Below are 18,438 nucleotides of genomic sequence, written 5' to 3' on the forward strand. Positions count from 1 at the left end.
TTTTTCTTTACTTCCCATCTAAGGAGGCTTTGCTTCAAGATTGGAACACTCTTGACTGATTGTGTTTTCTGGAATTTGCAGTAAAGCTTTGATTGAAACCTACCAATTTTAAAGTCCAAACATAGACTTGTCAATATACCCTGTGTTGAAAGAACAGTTTGACTCCTGCTGCAGCCAAGTGCTTTGAATTTGTTTCATCAAATATGAGTGGAGACTTCAAGTGGCATCTAATTATTTTTTTACTCTAGGATACCTCACCCATCAGGAACGTAACCCACAAAGACTTATTACCCAGTTATTTATTTATTCTTAAGAAACAGTTAATTTTTGATTTTTTAAAAAAAGAGCAGTGAACCCCATTGATTTTTGAGTGTATGTGTGTGAAGCGGGGAGTTAGTTTATAATAAGAAGTTATAAGGTTTATCTTAATAGTGTTTAAGATTTAGTTTTTAATAAATAGTTAATTTGCTGTTGTCTAAAGATACCTGGTTTGGTCTGTTTTATTCTGGGGGTTACTGGAGTGTTTAATTTGACTGTTTTCTGGTTGGGTGGGAAAACTTCAATAATATGCGGCGACCTTTGGAGTGATGGGACTGAATTGACAGTGCATTGCTCCTGCCTCAGTTATAACAACGTGTAAAGCCACACATGATCTCAGGCATCTCCGACATATTTTCCACATGGCTTTGCTGCACATCCAGCAGACTTCTCGTAGCTACAAACAAAGGATCATCATGAGCCTGGGGTCTGGTCTATAGCGGTCCACCGATTGTCAGGGGATGTGGCTGGCATATGCTCCCTCAGCTGCTGGGATGTGGCTGTGTTGTGACCACCAGCTTGTGACGCAGATTCTAATCTTAAACACCCCGTGGACCGTGTGGATGTATCTGCGCTGTTGGAGGTGGAAGAAGAAGCAGGTGATGGTGCACCCTCTGGGACATTGGCTTCATCTTCCCCAGAGGAGGATTCTTGGGCCACACGGCGTTCTGCTACTCGGGTGTGGGCCCCTACAGAGGAGACAAAACAGAGGCACTTCAAGTATGTACTTCACATGAGTTCACACAATTTCCTTCAGTTTCCACATATGGCTACAAGAGCAGAGATGACACTGCATCCTTATGCCTTGTGGCTCCTGCCTCGCCATCTCCACTCGCCCTGCCTCTCTCCTCTCTCTCCACTACCTCCATCCAGGCCACCTTGGTGAGGCAGGAGGGTCTTCTGACTCCATCTGCAGGGAAGAGGACATCCCGTCTTTCCCTGATGTCCTGGAGGAGAACCTGCAGGGAGGCATCACTGAACCCTGGGGGTGGGATGCTGCCTGCTAGCTGCCATGTCATTCACTTTGGCTGCAGGTAAAATAAAGGATGTGAAGTTGATGGTGAGTTTCACTAAATAAGGGAGGCAAAAACATTATCATTTAAGTGAAAGCTTCATCTAAGTTATTCTGAAGACACTTATGTAAAAAGAAGGCTGCTGATCCTTGAGGCTGCTAACACAAAATGTTTTATATCTGTGGCGATCATGGTGCTTAGGGCAGTGATTGCGGGTTCCACCAATGAGAGACCACCCCCTTCGCATGATCCCACACGTCCTCCGTGCCAGTCCCCGCATGGTTAATTTACATACAAAATCGCATGGAAAACAGGATTTGCAGCAGGAGCAGAAGTTACGACAACTTCCGGTCCCGCCGCTTGGAATTCCGCAGCAATGATAAGACTCCACTTTAGGTTCGAAAGAAAGGCAGCCATGAGACCAGATTTTGTTTGATAGACACAGGTCCTGCCTGCGTGCCACGAAGGGACCAGGAGCGGCCAGCCACACGCAATCTGGCAGTGGCCAGTCAATTAAGGGCAATGAAACATGGGGGCTGCCTAATTACATGTTCGGTCGCAGTGGTGGAGGCAGAGTCATTGGCATCAGCTGACACTGCAGCAGGTGATGTTACCATTTTTAAAAGGCCACCGGGTCTGCATTCAATCTTGCTGTCTGCTGTAATAGGAGTGGTAGAGTTCTGAAAGGTTGCAGAGTAATGACAGGCAGTAGACCCCGCGTGGCCCCATGCTTCAGTGATCTCTCCCTCCAGGTGCTCCTACAGGCTGCCAGAGAAAGGCAGGATATACTATTGCCTAGAGACGGGAGGAAGAGAGCTGGGAGCCTGATCAAGCAAGCCTGGCTGCAGATTGCAGAGGAGGTCAGCAGCCGTGGGGTCACACCAATAACCTCAATTCAATGCTGCAAATGGCTCAATGACCTCATCTGGGCAGCAAAAAGTGAGTACCATCACCTCTTGGGTCTTCCATCTGGCAAAGCAGGAGTGTGTTGGTGGAGAGGGGATGCCCACCCAGATGTGGGCAATGGGTCAGGGGATGCAGGCAAACTGCCTGAGGCATGGTGAAATGGCACTGAAAGGAGGCTGTTCATTGTTGGAAAACCTCATGAGGTTGCTGGAAAAGGATCCGTTGCAGGAGGCATTTGTATGCCACCCATCCATAATCGATGGACAAGAACCAGCATATGTCTTGGGATTGTTTCTGCCGGAAGATCGACAGCATTAATCCTTGTGTCTGCAGGAGAAGATTGCTCACAATTGCAGTGAGTGGCCAAGTCCAGCAGTTGGCTGCCGATTCTCCATGTCCTGACCCCAATGGAGGAGGAGGACATGGAACTGGTTGGGCCACAATATGGAAGAAAGGTTGTGGACGGAGAAACAGGGGCACCTTCCCAAGACATTGAGTAAGGTTATCATGGGGCACAAGGGTGCATCTGCAGCAATGGAGCCATGCTGCTGAACAGGTATACGGTGCCTATAGGGATCTCGAACATAGGTATGAGTGCTATGTCGGGAGGGGAGGTCCTTGACTCTTCAGTGTCTCTGTTCTCTCATGCTGGTTATGGGGTGCCTACTGGGAGAGCCTCCGAGACTGTGGAAGAGTCTGCCACCTCTGAGGGGTAAAGTAGGAGCCTCAGAGGATCCAGCGTCACCTCATGCCTGCATCCTCCACCGGCGCTGATACTTGCACATTGGTGGTTACGCAGTCGCAGTTCGATTCGGGCTCACAACCTGGTAAGTACAGCACACACACGCCCGAGCAGCTTACGAAGGCTGTAACAGCCCAGGCCTCTGACAATCCGAAGACTGTGGGAGGTCAGGCCCATGCTGAACCCCAGGCTCATGACTCATCTCTGTTGTCACCAGCTTCAAGGGAAATGCTGCAACTGCAGTGAGAGGTCAGGCAACATCTAGCAGATATGCCAGAGACTATGCGTGTCCAAACGTGGACGATGGAGGGGTCCATCCAGGCCTTGAGTGCTGCACTGTGGCTAACTGGTGCATGAGTGGTATCCTCCAGTGAGAGATTGACAGCTCTGATGGAGAGCCACACCCAGCAGAGCACTCAGTATCTGCAAGACATTCATGCAGAGTTGCATACCCTCTTCTTGACAGCGTAAGGCAGCAGTGACAAGGTGAGAGGGGAACAGGAAACCTGGAGTCACCACCAGTCCTCTACCCTCTCAGGTCAGCAGGGAGCAACAATTCTGCCTTGCAAGGGAGGAGGAGCAGCTGCCCACCACAGCTGGAGGCTGCACTCACGCTGCTTCTGATGTGGCTAGAGGGAAGATGTGACAAATTAAAGAGAGAGGGCAAGGCAAGAGAGCCAGGTAGCAATAGGGAATTGACAATCAGAGTGTGGCTGGAAGGGACAGAGCATACAAACTCATAAGTGCACCAGCAGATAAGGCTAAAGGGTGCAAAAACAATAAAAAGACAGAATTAAAGGCACTCTATCTGAATTCACACAGCATTCATAACAAGGTAGATGAATTGACAGTACAAATGGAAGTAAGCAGGTATGCCTAATTGCCATTACGGAGATGTGGCTGCAAGGTGACCAAAGCTGGGAACTGAATGCCCAAGGGCATTCGACATTTAGGAAGGATAGACAAAAAGGAAAAGGAGGTGGAGTAGCGCTGTTAATAAAGGATGAGATCAGTAGTGTTACGACCAATTGAGAAAGGGGTCTAGGGGTTCCCTCTCAGCCTTTTCCTGGTTTGGCCATAACAAGGTTTCGTTTTTAAAACACTGTTTTTAGCTTCCCCTCAGTGAATCCTTGTTTGCTGCTCTCCAATTGTAAAGGCAAAGAAATCAACCAGCCAGGTTTTCTTAGATTTAAACAAGAAAAGTATAAGTTTATTAACCTTAAAACTCTGATCAGTTAAAACTACTAAAAATACGCAGCGCAACCACGCTAACACGCACATGCGATGAACACACATGCAGATAGAGACAGAGAAGGAGAAAGAACCAAGGGGAAAGGTTTGAAGCAATAGCTGAAGTTCATTTACCGTCTTTTGAGTTCAATGTAAAGTCTTTGATTGCAGTTAAATCTTGCCATCTAATTGGGGCCCAGTGCACATTTTCAAACTTGTTTCAATGGTTTTCTGTCTTGAGTCTTAGTTTCTTCTGTGGGTCCCTGTCTTTGCATGTGAGGGAGAGGGCGAGACAGGGAGATGCTGTCTTCTTGAAACCCAGTTGCAGTCTCTTTTCATGAGAGAGAGGTACAGGGATAGATGCGCTCTCTTCAAGTTCAGTTGCAGTCTATCCTCAAACTGCTCTGTGAGCACAATTCAAACCAAACCTGGGCCAGCAGACCAGTCATGTGATTAGCTCCTTTTTTGGAACAACCTGCCCGGCATGGTTTTTGTGGATTCCTTCAATCTTAGTAGACATCCACAGAAGGGGGCTGGGAGGCTGACTTTCACACATTCAATATCTTTTGATCAAAGTCCATTTGGTTAATTGAATCAGGGAGCAGTTCCATTGTCTTTTCCAGACAACTGCCTTTTAGCATGAAAATGTTTCCAGCCACTGTCCTTTTGGAATGCAGGTGCAGCTATGTTTTTAGTCCAGTAAGAGTTTAAAATGAATGTTCCATATAATGAAATTAATATGCCTCATTCTTGGCAGGTGTGGTTTTCCTCACAGTACATTAGTGAGAGAGCATCTTAGATTAGAAGATCAAGGTGTAGAATCAGATTGGAGCTAAGAAACAGCAAGGGGCAGCAAACGTTGGTAGGAGTAGTTTATAGGCCACCAAATCAAAATGTTCTGATGAAAGATCACTGACCTGAAATGTTAACTCTGCTTCTCTCTCCTCAGATGCTGCCAGACCTGCTGAGTTTTTCTAGCACTTTCTGTTTTTATTTCAGATTTCCAGCAACCACAGTAATTTGCTTTTATATTCATTAATAATCTCGTGGTAAAGGAGCCTCTAGGGAAGAGTGACCATAATAGGATATAATTTTACATTAAGTTTGAAAGTGAAGTAGTTCAATCTGAAATGGGGGTCTTAAATCTAAACAAAGGAAACTATGAATGTATGAGGGGCAGGTTGGCTGTGGTAGCTTGGGAAACTATATTAAAAGGTATGATGATAGACAGGCAATGGCTAGCATTTTAGGAATTAATACATGGTTAACAACAAATTTACATTCTTTAAGGCACAAAAACCCAGCAGGATAGGTGGTCTAACCATGTCTAACAAGAGAAGTTAAAGATTGTATTAGATCTAAAGAAGAGGCTTATAAAGTTGCCAAAAAAGAAATATGCCTGAGGATTGGGAGCATTTTAGAATTCAGCAAAGGAGGACCAATAACTGATAAAGAAAGAGAAGATAGAATATGAAAGTAAACTAGTGAGAAACATAAAAACAGACTGTAAAAGCTTCTATAGGTATGTAAAAAGGAAAAGATTAGCAAAGACAAATTTGGGCCCACTGCAGGCAGAGACAGCAGAATTTATACTGGGGAATAAGGAAATGTGAGAGAAACTAAACAAATACCTCTGCCTGTCTTCACGGAGGAAGATACAAAAACACCTACCAGGAATACTAGAGAACCAAGCAACTAGTGAGAATGAGGAACTTGAAAGAAATTAGTATTAGTGAAAAAGTAGTACTGGAGAAATTAATGTGACTGAAAGTTAATAAATCTCCTGCACCTGATAATGTACATCCCAGAGTGTTGAAAGAGGTGGCTGTAGAGATAGTGGATGTGTTGGTGGTCATCTTTCACAATTCAATAGATTCTGGAACAGTTCTTGCAGATTGGAAGGTAGCAAATGTAACCCCACTATTTAAGAAAGGAAGGAGAGAGAAAATGAAGATCTACAGACCTGTTAGCCGGACGTCAGTAGTTGGGAAAATGCTAGAATCTATTATAAAGGATGTGACAACTGAACACTTAGAAAATAATGGTAGGATTGGGCAGAGTCAACATGGATTTATGAAAGGGAAATCATGTTTGACAAAGCTGTTAGTGTTTTTTGAGGACGTAACCAGCAGAATAATTAAGGGGAAACCAGTGGATGTGATGCATTTGGATTTTCAGAAGGCTTTCAATAAGGTTCCACACAGGAGGTTAGTAAACAAAATTAGAGCACATGGGATTGGGGGTAAAATATTGGCATGAATTGAGAATTGGTTAACGGACAGAAAACAGTGAGTAAGAATAAATGGGTCACTCTCAGGTTGGCGGGCTGCAACCAGTGGGGTACCGCAAGGATCAGTGCTTGGGCCCCAGCTGTTCACAATATATATCAAGGATTTGGATGTGGGCACCAAATATCATATTTCCAAGTTTGCTGATGACTCAAAACTACGTGGGAATGTGAGTTGTGAAGAGGATGTAAAGAGGTTTCAAGGGGATTTAGACAGGTTAAGTGAGTGGGCAAGTATATGGAATGAAGAAGAGCACCTGAAGCACAGGGTTTTCATCAGTGGTTGTGTATTGTAGATGGAAAGGGTAGAGTTTGCTGTCATGATCATTAAATCATTTTTTTCCCAACAAACCAGATCTCCTTCCTCTTCGGTAAGGCCGTTGGTGCTTTGTTACAATCCAACCTCTGTGAAGAGGCTCGAGGCGAGGGATCATGTTGTGACGGGTCCAGTCTGGAACCTTGCCAGCTCAGCACTGTGCAACTGATCTATGAATGTTTGTTTGCTGAAGGAAAGAAGGCAACAACCTGGCTGCATAAAGGTATGTCTTTATTCCTCAACATACAACTGGCAGTAAGGATCAAAGGAAACACAAATGTATAAGGGCATCTCAAGCCTCCCTTGCATGTATCTCATGGTGTCTCTCTGTTGTCCCTGGGGTCCTTCATCTGGCGACGCTTGGCCATCTTCTTCCTCCGTGCTTCTCACATTCCTCATTGTTCAATGCCTCCCCCCTCAGTAGGCCAGATTGTGCAGTGCACAGCAGACCACCACGATACATGAGACCCTTGCTGGGGGACACTGAAGGGCTCCACTGGACCGATCTAGGCATCTGAATCTCATCTTCAGCAGACCAATTGTCTGCTGTATGGTAGCTCGCATTGTCCCATGGTGGGAGTTGTACCTCTTCTCTGCATCTGTGAGTGGGTTCCTCACAGGGGTCAGTAGCCATGTCCTCATTGGGTAGCCCTTGTCTCCATGGATCCATCCCTGAAGGCGTGCAGGAGGCCGGAAAAGTTATGGCACCTGGGACTGCCTCAAAATGTAGGCATCGTGGTAACTTTCTGGGAAGCGTGCACAGACCAACAGACCAGTTGTTCATAGGGGGAGGGGATGCCCTTCCTATGAAGGCTGCTGGCTGGTGTTCAGGAGCCTTAATGGCCACATGCGAGCAGTCGATGACACCCTGCACCAGGGGAATCCAACGATGGGCCTGAACCCAATCGCTCTCTCAGCTTGAGAGTTGCGATCCATGTGGAAACACACATGGTCGCCGGCCCTCCTGAAAATGGCATTGGTGACCTCCTCGATGCACCGATAGACCACAGACTGTGAGATCCCGTACGTCTCCAGTGGATCCCTGGTATGATCCAGAAGCATAGAAGTTCAGTGCCACAGTGACCTTCAGTGCCACTGGCATTAGATTTCCACCAAGTCCTGTGGGGCTCAGCTCCTCCTGCACCATAGTACATAGGTCAGTGACGGCCTCCCTGGAGAGGTCGAGTATTCGTTAGCACTGCTTCTCTAACATCTGCAGGTAGTTGAGCCTTGACCGGTAGACCCTCTCTGGAGGTTACCCCCTCTTTTTCTCCTCTGCACCCTTCTCCACCATTTGGAGGCTGCTGCTTACCCTTCTGCGGCCTCACAGTTCGTTGCAGTACCACTGCAGGTGCCTGGCCATGACACCCGGTCTGCTAAACCTCCATTTAAACGGGGTTCCTGAAGCCTGGATAAATGAAACCCATGATAGGTGGCCTCTTCCTTAGTATAAATCCTTCCCTGCCAGCATCTCCACTCCTTCCCCCACTTGCCATCACAGATGAGGTGGCACTTGTCATCACAGATGAGGTGGCACTTGTCTGTCGCCCCCCGCTTGGAGTGGCACCCTCCAGTTCTGGGACCTTTGCCCCCACTACTCTGACGTTGCCCAATGCCCTCCCTTCTCCACTCTGCCTGGCAGTTGTGCTGCCTCATCCAATGGCCTCCCCTTTCAGCCAGCGTTGCCTCTGTGAAGCAGGCGAGGCTCTGAAGCCTCGTGAATCCTGTGCGCCGTTATTAACATTTAAAGCCACAAATAAAATCTCTGTCAATAGGCATATTAAATACTTAATTGCCTGCCCGCCACATCGCTGTCTGATCTCCACCCTACCTATTTGCTGCCATGGATTAACTCAGGATGGGATGTCACAACATCAGACTTCCTGTTGATGTCTCTTGTCCTGATTTTATGCCCCCGCCTCCATTCCCATCCCCAAGGTCCGCACAAAATTCAGCCCAGAATGTTACATGACAACATTTAGTTTTAATTCCAAGAGAATGCTCTCTTACAGTCACAATGTATAATATTAGATTGATCTAGTAATTCAGCCTGTATTCATCAGAATCAGTGAGTAAATTTGGATTCTAAACATTACAATATGAATCAGGCATATATTCAGTAATTAATTATCTGAGTGCAGCAATTATACTTCCTAAAAGTGCATAAGCTTATATAAACATAAAACTGTTAAGTGTTAGCTTTTGCTAACTTGACCGCACTTTTGCCTCAGCATGAGATGCAGCCCCACAACAGTGTCTTGAGCAATAATCTAGACTAGCATCTGATTCAGCACTCAGTCAGTGCTACACTGTCAGAGGTGCTGTCTTTTGCACGAGACATTAAACTGGAGCCCTGTCTGACATGAGAGATCCCATGGCACTATTTGAAGATCAGGGAGTTCTCCCATGATGTTCACTAATATCCCTTCCTCAAACAATATCACCAAAAACAGATTATCTGATTATTCAGTTATTTGCTGTGTTAAAATTGCTGCCATGTTTAACTTACATACAACAGTAGCTGCAATCAAAACCAATACTGAGGTCGTAAATAACTTTGGGACATCCTGAGGACATGTAAGATGCTACATAAAAAAAGTTTCTTTTCTAAACACAAATGTATGTTTATTTGGCACTGGTAAGAAATATACCATTACAATAAATTGGTACTTCAGGTACATGTTTTCCAATTATGCTTCTATGAGATTAGATTTGAATCAGGATGACTTTCTTCATTCTTAAAATGTAGCTTGAACTAAAGGAATCTTCTATGTTAGGTACTTCTGTAGTCAGGCATTATGTTCTGCCAACAACCATGGTGGGGAATTTCCTGAGAGTTGAAAGGAGCAATGGCAGAAACAGGGAGGTATAGGGAAAAAAAAACTTGCATTTATATAGTGCCTTTCATGATCTTAGGATGCTCCAATGCACTTTACAGCCATTGAAGTACTTCTGAAGTGTAGCCACTGTTAAAATGTAAGAAGCATGGCGGTTAATTTGTGCACAGTAAGGTCCTACAAACATTACTGAAATAAATGAATGGCTCATCTGTTTCAGGTATTGGCTGAAGGATAAATGCTGGCCAGGCACTGGGTGAACTTCCCTGTTCTTCTTTGAATAGTGTGGTGGGAACTTTTACATCCACCTGAGAGGGCAGATGGGGCATCAGTTTAACATCTCATCCAAAAGACGTTCTTTTTGGTGTTACAGCACACCTACTGAAGTGTCAGCCTAGATTATGGGCTCAACTCTCTGAGCACATAGAGAGAATGCTCTCACTTAGCCAAATTGACACAAGAGGAATGGCCACATTAACAAGACACTTGAGGTGCTAAGGGCTGCCCCCTAGCAGCAGTCTACTTTCAGGAGAGGAAGGGCGAAAATTGGGGGGATGGGCTCCGGAGATTTTAAACAATCCTTGGAAGGTTTCTACTATTTCTATGGTTTCTGTGCTAAAGGTTATGTTCATACATTTTAATCAAAAATGCTACTAGGAATACAGAACACCATTCAGCTGTAGCAGATTTGTCTTAATAATTATTCACTCTACATTTCTGCAAGATACCAGCACAAAATACGCTCGTTTGTGCTCATTGGTGCCATTCATCTACACTAGATTTTTGACTGACAGAGACAGTTCCTTAAGTGTTAGAGACACAGAGATTATACAAACAAGACAAATTTCGCTGGTAGCAGTCACCTGCTTTTCTTGAGCCACACATATTAGTCCAGCCAAGCCTCGATGGAACAGGCAAGGTTTCAAGTTAACAAGCTTAGTCCTCACTGAAAATGGCTGTCAGACTGCTAGTTGCGAAATTCAATATGGCACAATTGTTCTCGGTGTATCAGAGTAGCTCTGTCCTCAGCCTAATAAAAGTTATTAATGTGGAAAGTTAAACAGATGGATGAGCAATCAAATGAAAAGGTTTTGGCTGATGTGAGCATCAAATCAATATTGTCTCTGTGGATACTATTGATCTTTTCATGCTATCCATCTGCTGTTATTGATCCTGTCCTACAGCCTAATTTTGATTCATCAGCAAAGGAATTCGAAAAATTCTCAGTTAAATGTATTCTGTCAGATTCCTTTTGGTCTCTAAACGACTTTTGAAAAGCCAGAACTTATATCAGCAAGAAAGACAGGGGAATAATTTTGATTGTCAGAATATTTCGATTTCAAAAGTGCTCAAAGTATTAGTTTTGAATTCAAGTGCAATTTTTTCGTGCACCTGCACATAATAGTGCCAGATTTGAGGGATAAATGCATTAACAGGCACTAATCTGCTTTTGCAAGCTTTAAAATGAGCAGTATCAATAGGATGATGCTTCAAAGACTGCTGTTTTAGAGGCTGGATTTCTTCAAAATGCAACGCACCCATCACAGTCAGAAAATAGAATACTCGCTGCCTGAAAAACATTGCTTTTTTTTTTAGATAAGTTGCTTCCCATCAGAATTCACCAATGAATTGGACAAATCTCTATCATCAGGCTATTTGGGGGAAAAGCAGAGGATAATTGCAATGCAGACAGCTCCAGATGGGCTGAATTTAGAGCGGCCATTTGGAGCAGGAATGGTGGTGTGGGGGGATGGAAAATCACCTTGGAAATGTCTGCCTGGAAATCCAGCGTTGTGATATTGGTTCCCGATTTAGTCAGCAGTGGGAAAGCACCAAGGTGGCATCGCTGTCCCAGCGCGACAGGAATATATTTTAAAATGCTGTAACTTACTTTTAATACATTTGCATCTAATTCATCGGGATTCAATGGTGGGGGGGGGGGGGGGGGTGGCGGCTTGAGATTAAGTGGAGGGCGGCCTGCACATGCTTTTGGATTACGAACCGTTAACAGCCAGCAGCACCAAGGTGAGGCTTCAGTGTCACAACGGGTAGGCAGCCATGTCCAGCAGAGCATAGAGGAAGAAGGGGCTGCGAAGGCCATTGCCGGCCGGCAGTGCTCTGCATTCTGCAAGGGTGGGGTTGGGGGGTCGGGGTATTGGGTGCTCTGCAAGGGGGGGGGGGGGTTGGGTTCTCGGGTGCTCTGCAAGGTGGGGGGGCTCGGAGTCTCGGGTGCTTTGCGGAGGGTAAGGCTTGCGTTTGGGTGCTCTGAAAGGTGGGGGCTTGGGTTTGGGTGGCTGTATCGGGTGAACAGATTGTTGGGTGAGATGCTTGGTTGTCCATACTGCTGGATGAGAGGGTCGGCTATCAGCAAGGGTGGGCACTGAGGGCCATCAGGTATTCTGCCAGAAGAAGTAGCAAAAGCTTAGTTGCCAAGGCAAGGTCATCTCTGCATTGACACACTCTGTAAGGCCACTGGTCACCTGGTATGGGTTTCATACACCCTGTCTTTAAGGATCACAGTGGCATGATGCCGCCGACGGAGGGAGACCCAGGAGGCAGCTGTGCCTGCCTGTGAAGCTCCATGACCAGAGCAGCAGCAGCCAGCCATGCCAAGAAAGGCTCACTTTCACCATCAGTGTACCAGACCCAAATCAGAGACTTCCAAATGCCCGAGCAACATTGTCAATGAAGACTACGCCACTCCAGGGAGACCATGACTGACTTATGAACACTGCTGTAGGACAAATTGAGATCTACGGGATTTGGAGGTCACCCTTTTTCAGTGGCCCAGAAGATCAGAGTGGCACTTAGCTTTTACATGTCTGGATCATTCCAAGGGTCCACCAGAGACATGTGTGGGGTCTCCCAGGCAGATGACCAAGGCTCTGTTCAAGAGGTGTGTACTACTAGACCGACCCTGACAATCAGGCTGTGAGGGCCATCGGATTTGGACACATTGATGGATTTCCCCTGGTGCAAGGTGTGATAGATCAGACGCAAGTGGCTATCAAGGCTCCATGATACCAGCCAGCTGCCTTCATCAGCAGGAAGGACTTACATTCCAACAACGTTCAACTGGTCTGCGACCACCGAAAGCATTTCCTGCAGGTGTGTGCCCGACTTCAGGGATGGATTCTTGGGTCAAGTGTTGCACCTCTCCTCCATTGCATAGCAAGGATTCCTCACAGGCATGAGTAGCCATGTCTTCAATGGATTGCCATTGAAGACATGGCTACTCATGCCTGTGAGGAATCCTTGCTATGCAATGGAGGAGAGGTACAACACTTGCCACGGCTCCACCTAAGTGACCATTGTTACGACCAACTGCTCCAGTCAAAGCCCCCAATCAAAATATACGATTCTGATTGTGATGGGAGATACGCACTGTTAATTCAATCTCATCTCTCCACAGATCACCTAACATATCATTTTAAACTTTCCAAATTAAAGAAAGACCCAGCCAAATTGTACCATCTATTAACCCCTGAATGAGGCTAACCAAACCAGGTGTCTTTAAATCAACAAATTAACTGTTTAATCAGAAAAATTAAACTCTTAAACACTATGAAGATATAAACGACATTTAAAATCAAGTCTTTGCAAATTTACGCTCCTACTGGAGGTGAAAGAGTTTAAGGTTGCTTGAAGTCCTCACAGCCATCCAATGGGAGAGAAAAAGGTTCTTCAACAGTAGATCAGTCCGTAGTCTAATTTTAGCAGTAAGTGATGCTTTCCTTCCCCAGCGATGAATTAACGACTTGTAAACACTTTTCAAATTAATCAATTTGGCTTTAGAATTTTTTGAGGGATAAAAGATTGTCACAGTCTAACTTCCCTTCCTTCAGTTTAAATTATCAGAGATCTCTGTTTTGGCTTGACTTTTTTTTAGAATTTTGAGAGATAATAATAAATAAACAGACTAAATCCTCTTCCTTCAGTTTAAATGGGCTGAGAACCCTTCTTTCAGGTGCTAACACACAGCTGTCTGTCTGTGACTCTTGTTAGAACAGACTATTTGCACCAAATTCCAGTTCAAAATTAAATTATAACAAATGTATCTCTCGATACTCAGTCCAAGTGGTTGTATCCAAGATAATGAGAATGCACCCTTTGAATCGCAGTCTCCGAATGGCTGTATCCAAGGCAACGAGAATGCAACTTCTCGGTAACTCCTGAGGCCTGCTTGTTCAAGGAGTACTGATCCTTTGCTGTCTTAAAGACAGACCACATATTTCCCGGAAAAAAAATTACAGGATTGTAACACCTCCACGCCTTGCGGAATGAACCGCCATTGCTGAAATGCATTTCATTACAATGGGTAAAAAAAAATACAATTTGGAAAAAATGCTAAAACATTTTTTTTCACATTTACAGGCATACACCTTTCTAAAATGTTAAGACGATATCAAAAAGTTCGACTAGAACATTTCAGCTTTAAATTTTCAAATGGTTGTCCCAGGAGGGTTTTCCAGAGCAGTATGTAAATAGTCCAACTCAGGAAGGGCCCATACTGGACCTGGTGTTGGGGAATGAGCCCGGCCAGGTGGTTGAAGTTTCAGTAGGGGACTACTTTGGGAATAGTGATCACAATTCCGTAAGTTTTAGAATACTCATGGAAAAAGACGAGAGTGGTCCTAAAGGAAGAGTGCTAAATTGGGGGAAGGCCAACTATACCAAAATTCGGCAGGAGCTGGGAAATGTAGATTGGGAGCAGCTGTTTGAAGGTAAATCCACATTTGATATGTGGGAGGCTTTTAAAGAGAGGTTGATTAGCGTGCAGGAGAGACATGTTCCTGTGAAAATGAGGGATAGAAATGGCAAGATTAGGGAACCATGGATGACAGATGAAATTGTGAGACTAGCTAAGAGGAAAAAGGAAGCATACATAAGGTCTAGGCGGCTGAAGAAAGACGAAGCTTTGGAAGAATATCGGGAATGTAGGACCAATCTGAAACGAGGAATTAAGAGGGCTAAAAGGGGTCATGAAATATCTTTAGCAAACAGGGTTAAGGAAAATCCCAAAGCCTTTTATTCATATATAAGGAGCAAGAGGGTAACTAGAGAAAGGATTGGCCCACTCAAGGACAAAGGAGGAAAGTTATGCGTGGAGTCAGAGAAAATGGGTGAGATTCTAAACGAGTACTTTGCATCGGTATTCACCGAGGAGAGGGACATGATGGATGTTGAGGTTAGGGACAGATGTTTGATTACTCTAGGTCAAGTCGGCATAAGGAGGGAGGAAGTGTTGGGTAATCTAAAAGGCATTAAGGTGGACAAGTCCCCAGGTCCGGATGGGATCTATCCCAGGTTACTGAGGGAAGTGAGAGAGGAAATAGCTGGGGCCTTAACAGATATTTTTGCAGCATCCTTAAACACGGGTGAGGTGCCGGAGGACTGGAGAATTGCTAATGTTGTCCCCTTGTTTAAGAAGGGTAGCAGGGATAATCCAGGTAATTATAGACCGGTGAGCCTGACGTCAGTGGTAGTGAAGCTGCTGGAGAAGATACTGAGGGATAGGATCTATTCCCATTTGGAAGAAAATGGGCTTATCAGTGATAGGCAACATGGTTTTGTGAAGGGAAGGTCATGTCTTACCAATTTAATAGAATTCTTTGAGGAAGTGATGAAGTTGATTGATGAGGGAAGGGCTGTAGATGTCATATATATGGACTTCAGTAAGGCGTTTGATAAGGTTCCCCATGGTAGGCTGATGGAGAAAGTGAATGCGCATGGGGTCCAGGGTGCACTAGCTAGATGGATAAAGAACTGGCTGGGCAACAGGAGACAGAGAGTAGCAATGGAAGGGAGTTTCTCAAAATGGAGATGTGTGACCAGTGGTGTTCCACAGGGATCCGTGCTGGGACCACTGTTGTTTGTGATATACAGAAATGATTTGGAGGAAAATATCGGTGGTCTGATTAGCAAGTTTGCAGACGACACTAAGATTGGTGGAGTAGCAGATAGTGAAGGGGACTGTCAGAGAATACAGCAGAATATAAAGAGATTGGAGAGTTGGGCAGAGAAGTGGCAGATGGAGTTCAATCAGGGTAAATGCGAGGTGATGCATTTTGGAAGATCCAATTCAAGAGTGAACTATTCAGTAAATGGAAAAGTTCTGGGGAAAATTGATGTACAGAGAGATTTGGGTTTTCAGGTCCATTGTTCCCTGAAGGTGGCAACGCAGGTCAATAGAGTTGAATAGAGTTAAATAGAGTTAAATTAACTGTTTAATTAGAGAAACTAAATTCTTAAACATTATGAAGATATAAACGACATTTAAAATAGAAAAAATTAGAGCCCTTGCAAATTTACGCTCATGGCCTCACAGCCGTCTGATGGGGGAGACAAAGGTTCTTCAACAGTAGAACAGTACGTAGTCTAATTCCAGCAGTAAGTGATGCTTTCCTTCCCCAGCAATGAATTTCAACAATTAACAGCTTGCTAACACTTTTTAAATGAATCAATTTGGCTTTAGATTTTCTCAGAGTCATAGAGTCGTACAGGACAGAAACAGGCCCTTCGGCCCACCGCGTCCATGCTGACCATAATGCCTATCTATACTAATCCCACCTGCCTGCATTAATTCCATATTCCTCTATGCCTTGCTCATTCAAGTACCTGTCCAGATGCCTCTTAAATATCGCTACTATTCCTGCCTCCACCACCTCCTCAGGCAGCTTATTCCAGATTCCCACTATTCTTTGTGTGAAAAATGTACCCCTTTGATCCCCTTTAAACCTCCTCCCTCTCACCTTAAACCTATGCCCTCTAGTTTTAGTCACCCCTACCATGGGAAACAGACTTTGGCTATCTACCCTATCGATGCCTCTCATAATTTTATATACCTCTATCATGTCCCCTCTCAGCCTCCTTCACTCCAGGGAAAACAGACCCAGCCTATCCAATCTCTCTTTATAACTCAAGCCCTCCAAACCAGGAAACATCCTTGTGAATCTTTTCTGCACCCTCTCTAGCTTAATCATCTTTCCTGTAGTGTGGTGACCAGAACTGCACACAGTACTCCAAATATGGCCGAACCAATGTTATGTACAACTGTAAAATGAAGTCCCAACTCTTGTACTCAATGCCTCAGCCGATGAAGGCAAGCATGCCATATGCCTTCTTCACCACCCTCCCTACCTGTGTTGCCACTTTCAGGGAACTATGTACTTGCACCCCAAGGTCGCTCTGCTCAACAACACTCCCCAGGGCCCTGCCATTCATTGTATATGTCCTGCCATCGTTTAACTTCCCAAAATGCATCACTTCACACTTGTCTGTAAAATTCCATTTGCCACTCCCTTGCCCATTTTCCCAGTTTATCTATATCCTGTTGTAACCTTAGACAACCTTCTTCACTGTCCACTATACCACCAATTTTGGTGTCATCTGAAAACTTACTAATCATGCCTCTTACATTCACATCCAAGTCATTAATATATATGACAAACAACAGAGGGCCAAGCACCGATCCCTGCGGCACACCTCTGGACAACGGCCTCCAATCTTAAAAACAACCCTCCACTACCACCCTCTGCCTCCTGTCACCAAGCCAGTTTTGTAGCCAATTTACTAGCTCACCCTGGATCCCATGTGTTCGAACCTTCTGGACCAGCCTACCATGCGGGACCTTGTCAAAGGCTTTGTTAAAGTCCATGTAGACAACGTCCATCGCTCTGCCCTCGTCAATCCTCTTGGTCACCTCCTCGAAAAACTCAATCAAATTCGTCAGACATGATTTCCCACGCACAAAGCCATGCTGACTATCCCTAATCAGACCATGCCTTTCCAAATGCATATAAATCCTGTCTCTCAGAATCCCTTCCAATAACTTTCCCACCACTGATGTAAGGCTCACTGGCCTGTAGTTCCCTGGCTTATCCCTGCTGCCCTTCTTAAATAAAGGCACATTAGCTATCCTCCAGTCTTCTGGTACCTCACCCGTGGCTAACAATGATACAAAAATCTCTGCCAGGGCCCCAGCAATCTCCTCCCTTGCTTCCCATAGCATCCTAGGATACACCTGGTCAGGCCCTGGGGATTTATCCACCTTAATGCATTTCAAAACCTCCAACACCTCCTCCTTTGTAATGTTGATATGCTCCAGGATATTGGTGTTCTCTCCCTTGAACTCATTAGCTTCCATGACCTTCTCCACAATAAATATGGATGAGAAGTATTCATTTAAGACCTCGCCCATTTCCCGTGGCTCCACACATAAATTGCCACACTGATCCTTAAGGGGACCTACTCTCTCCCTAGCTACCCTTTTACTCTTAATATACTTATAGAATCTTTTAGGATTCTCCTTTATCTTATATGCCAGGGAAATCTCATGGCCCATTTTCACCCTCCAAATTTCCTTCTTAAGTGTAGTCCTACATCCCCTATACTCTTCAAGGGACTCACTCGATCCCAGATACCTATACCTGACATATGCCTCCTTCTTTGTCCTGACCAGACCCTCAATACCCTTCGTCAACCAAGGTTCCCTAAACTTGCCAGCCTTGCCCTTCCATCTAACAGGAACATGCCGGCCCTAAACTCTTCCTATCTCACTTTTAAAAGCCTCCCACTTGCCAGACATCCCTTTACCTGTAAACAGCCTTTTCCATTCAACTTTTGAGAGTTTCTGTCTGATGCCATCGAAATTAGCCTTCCCCCGATTTAGGACTTCAACCTGAGGACCAGTCCTATACTTTTCCATAACTATCTTGAAGCTAATAGAGTTATGGTCACTGGTCCCAAAGTGCTCCTCCACTGACACATCAACCACCTGCCCATCCTCA

The sequence above is a fragment of the Heterodontus francisci genome, chromosome 11, assembly GCF_036365525.1.
Source record: "Heterodontus francisci isolate sHetFra1 chromosome 11, sHetFra1.hap1, whole genome shotgun sequence".
In the NCBI taxonomy this organism is placed as follows: Eukaryota; Metazoa; Chordata; class Chondrichthyes; order Heterodontiformes; family Heterodontidae; genus Heterodontus; species Heterodontus francisci.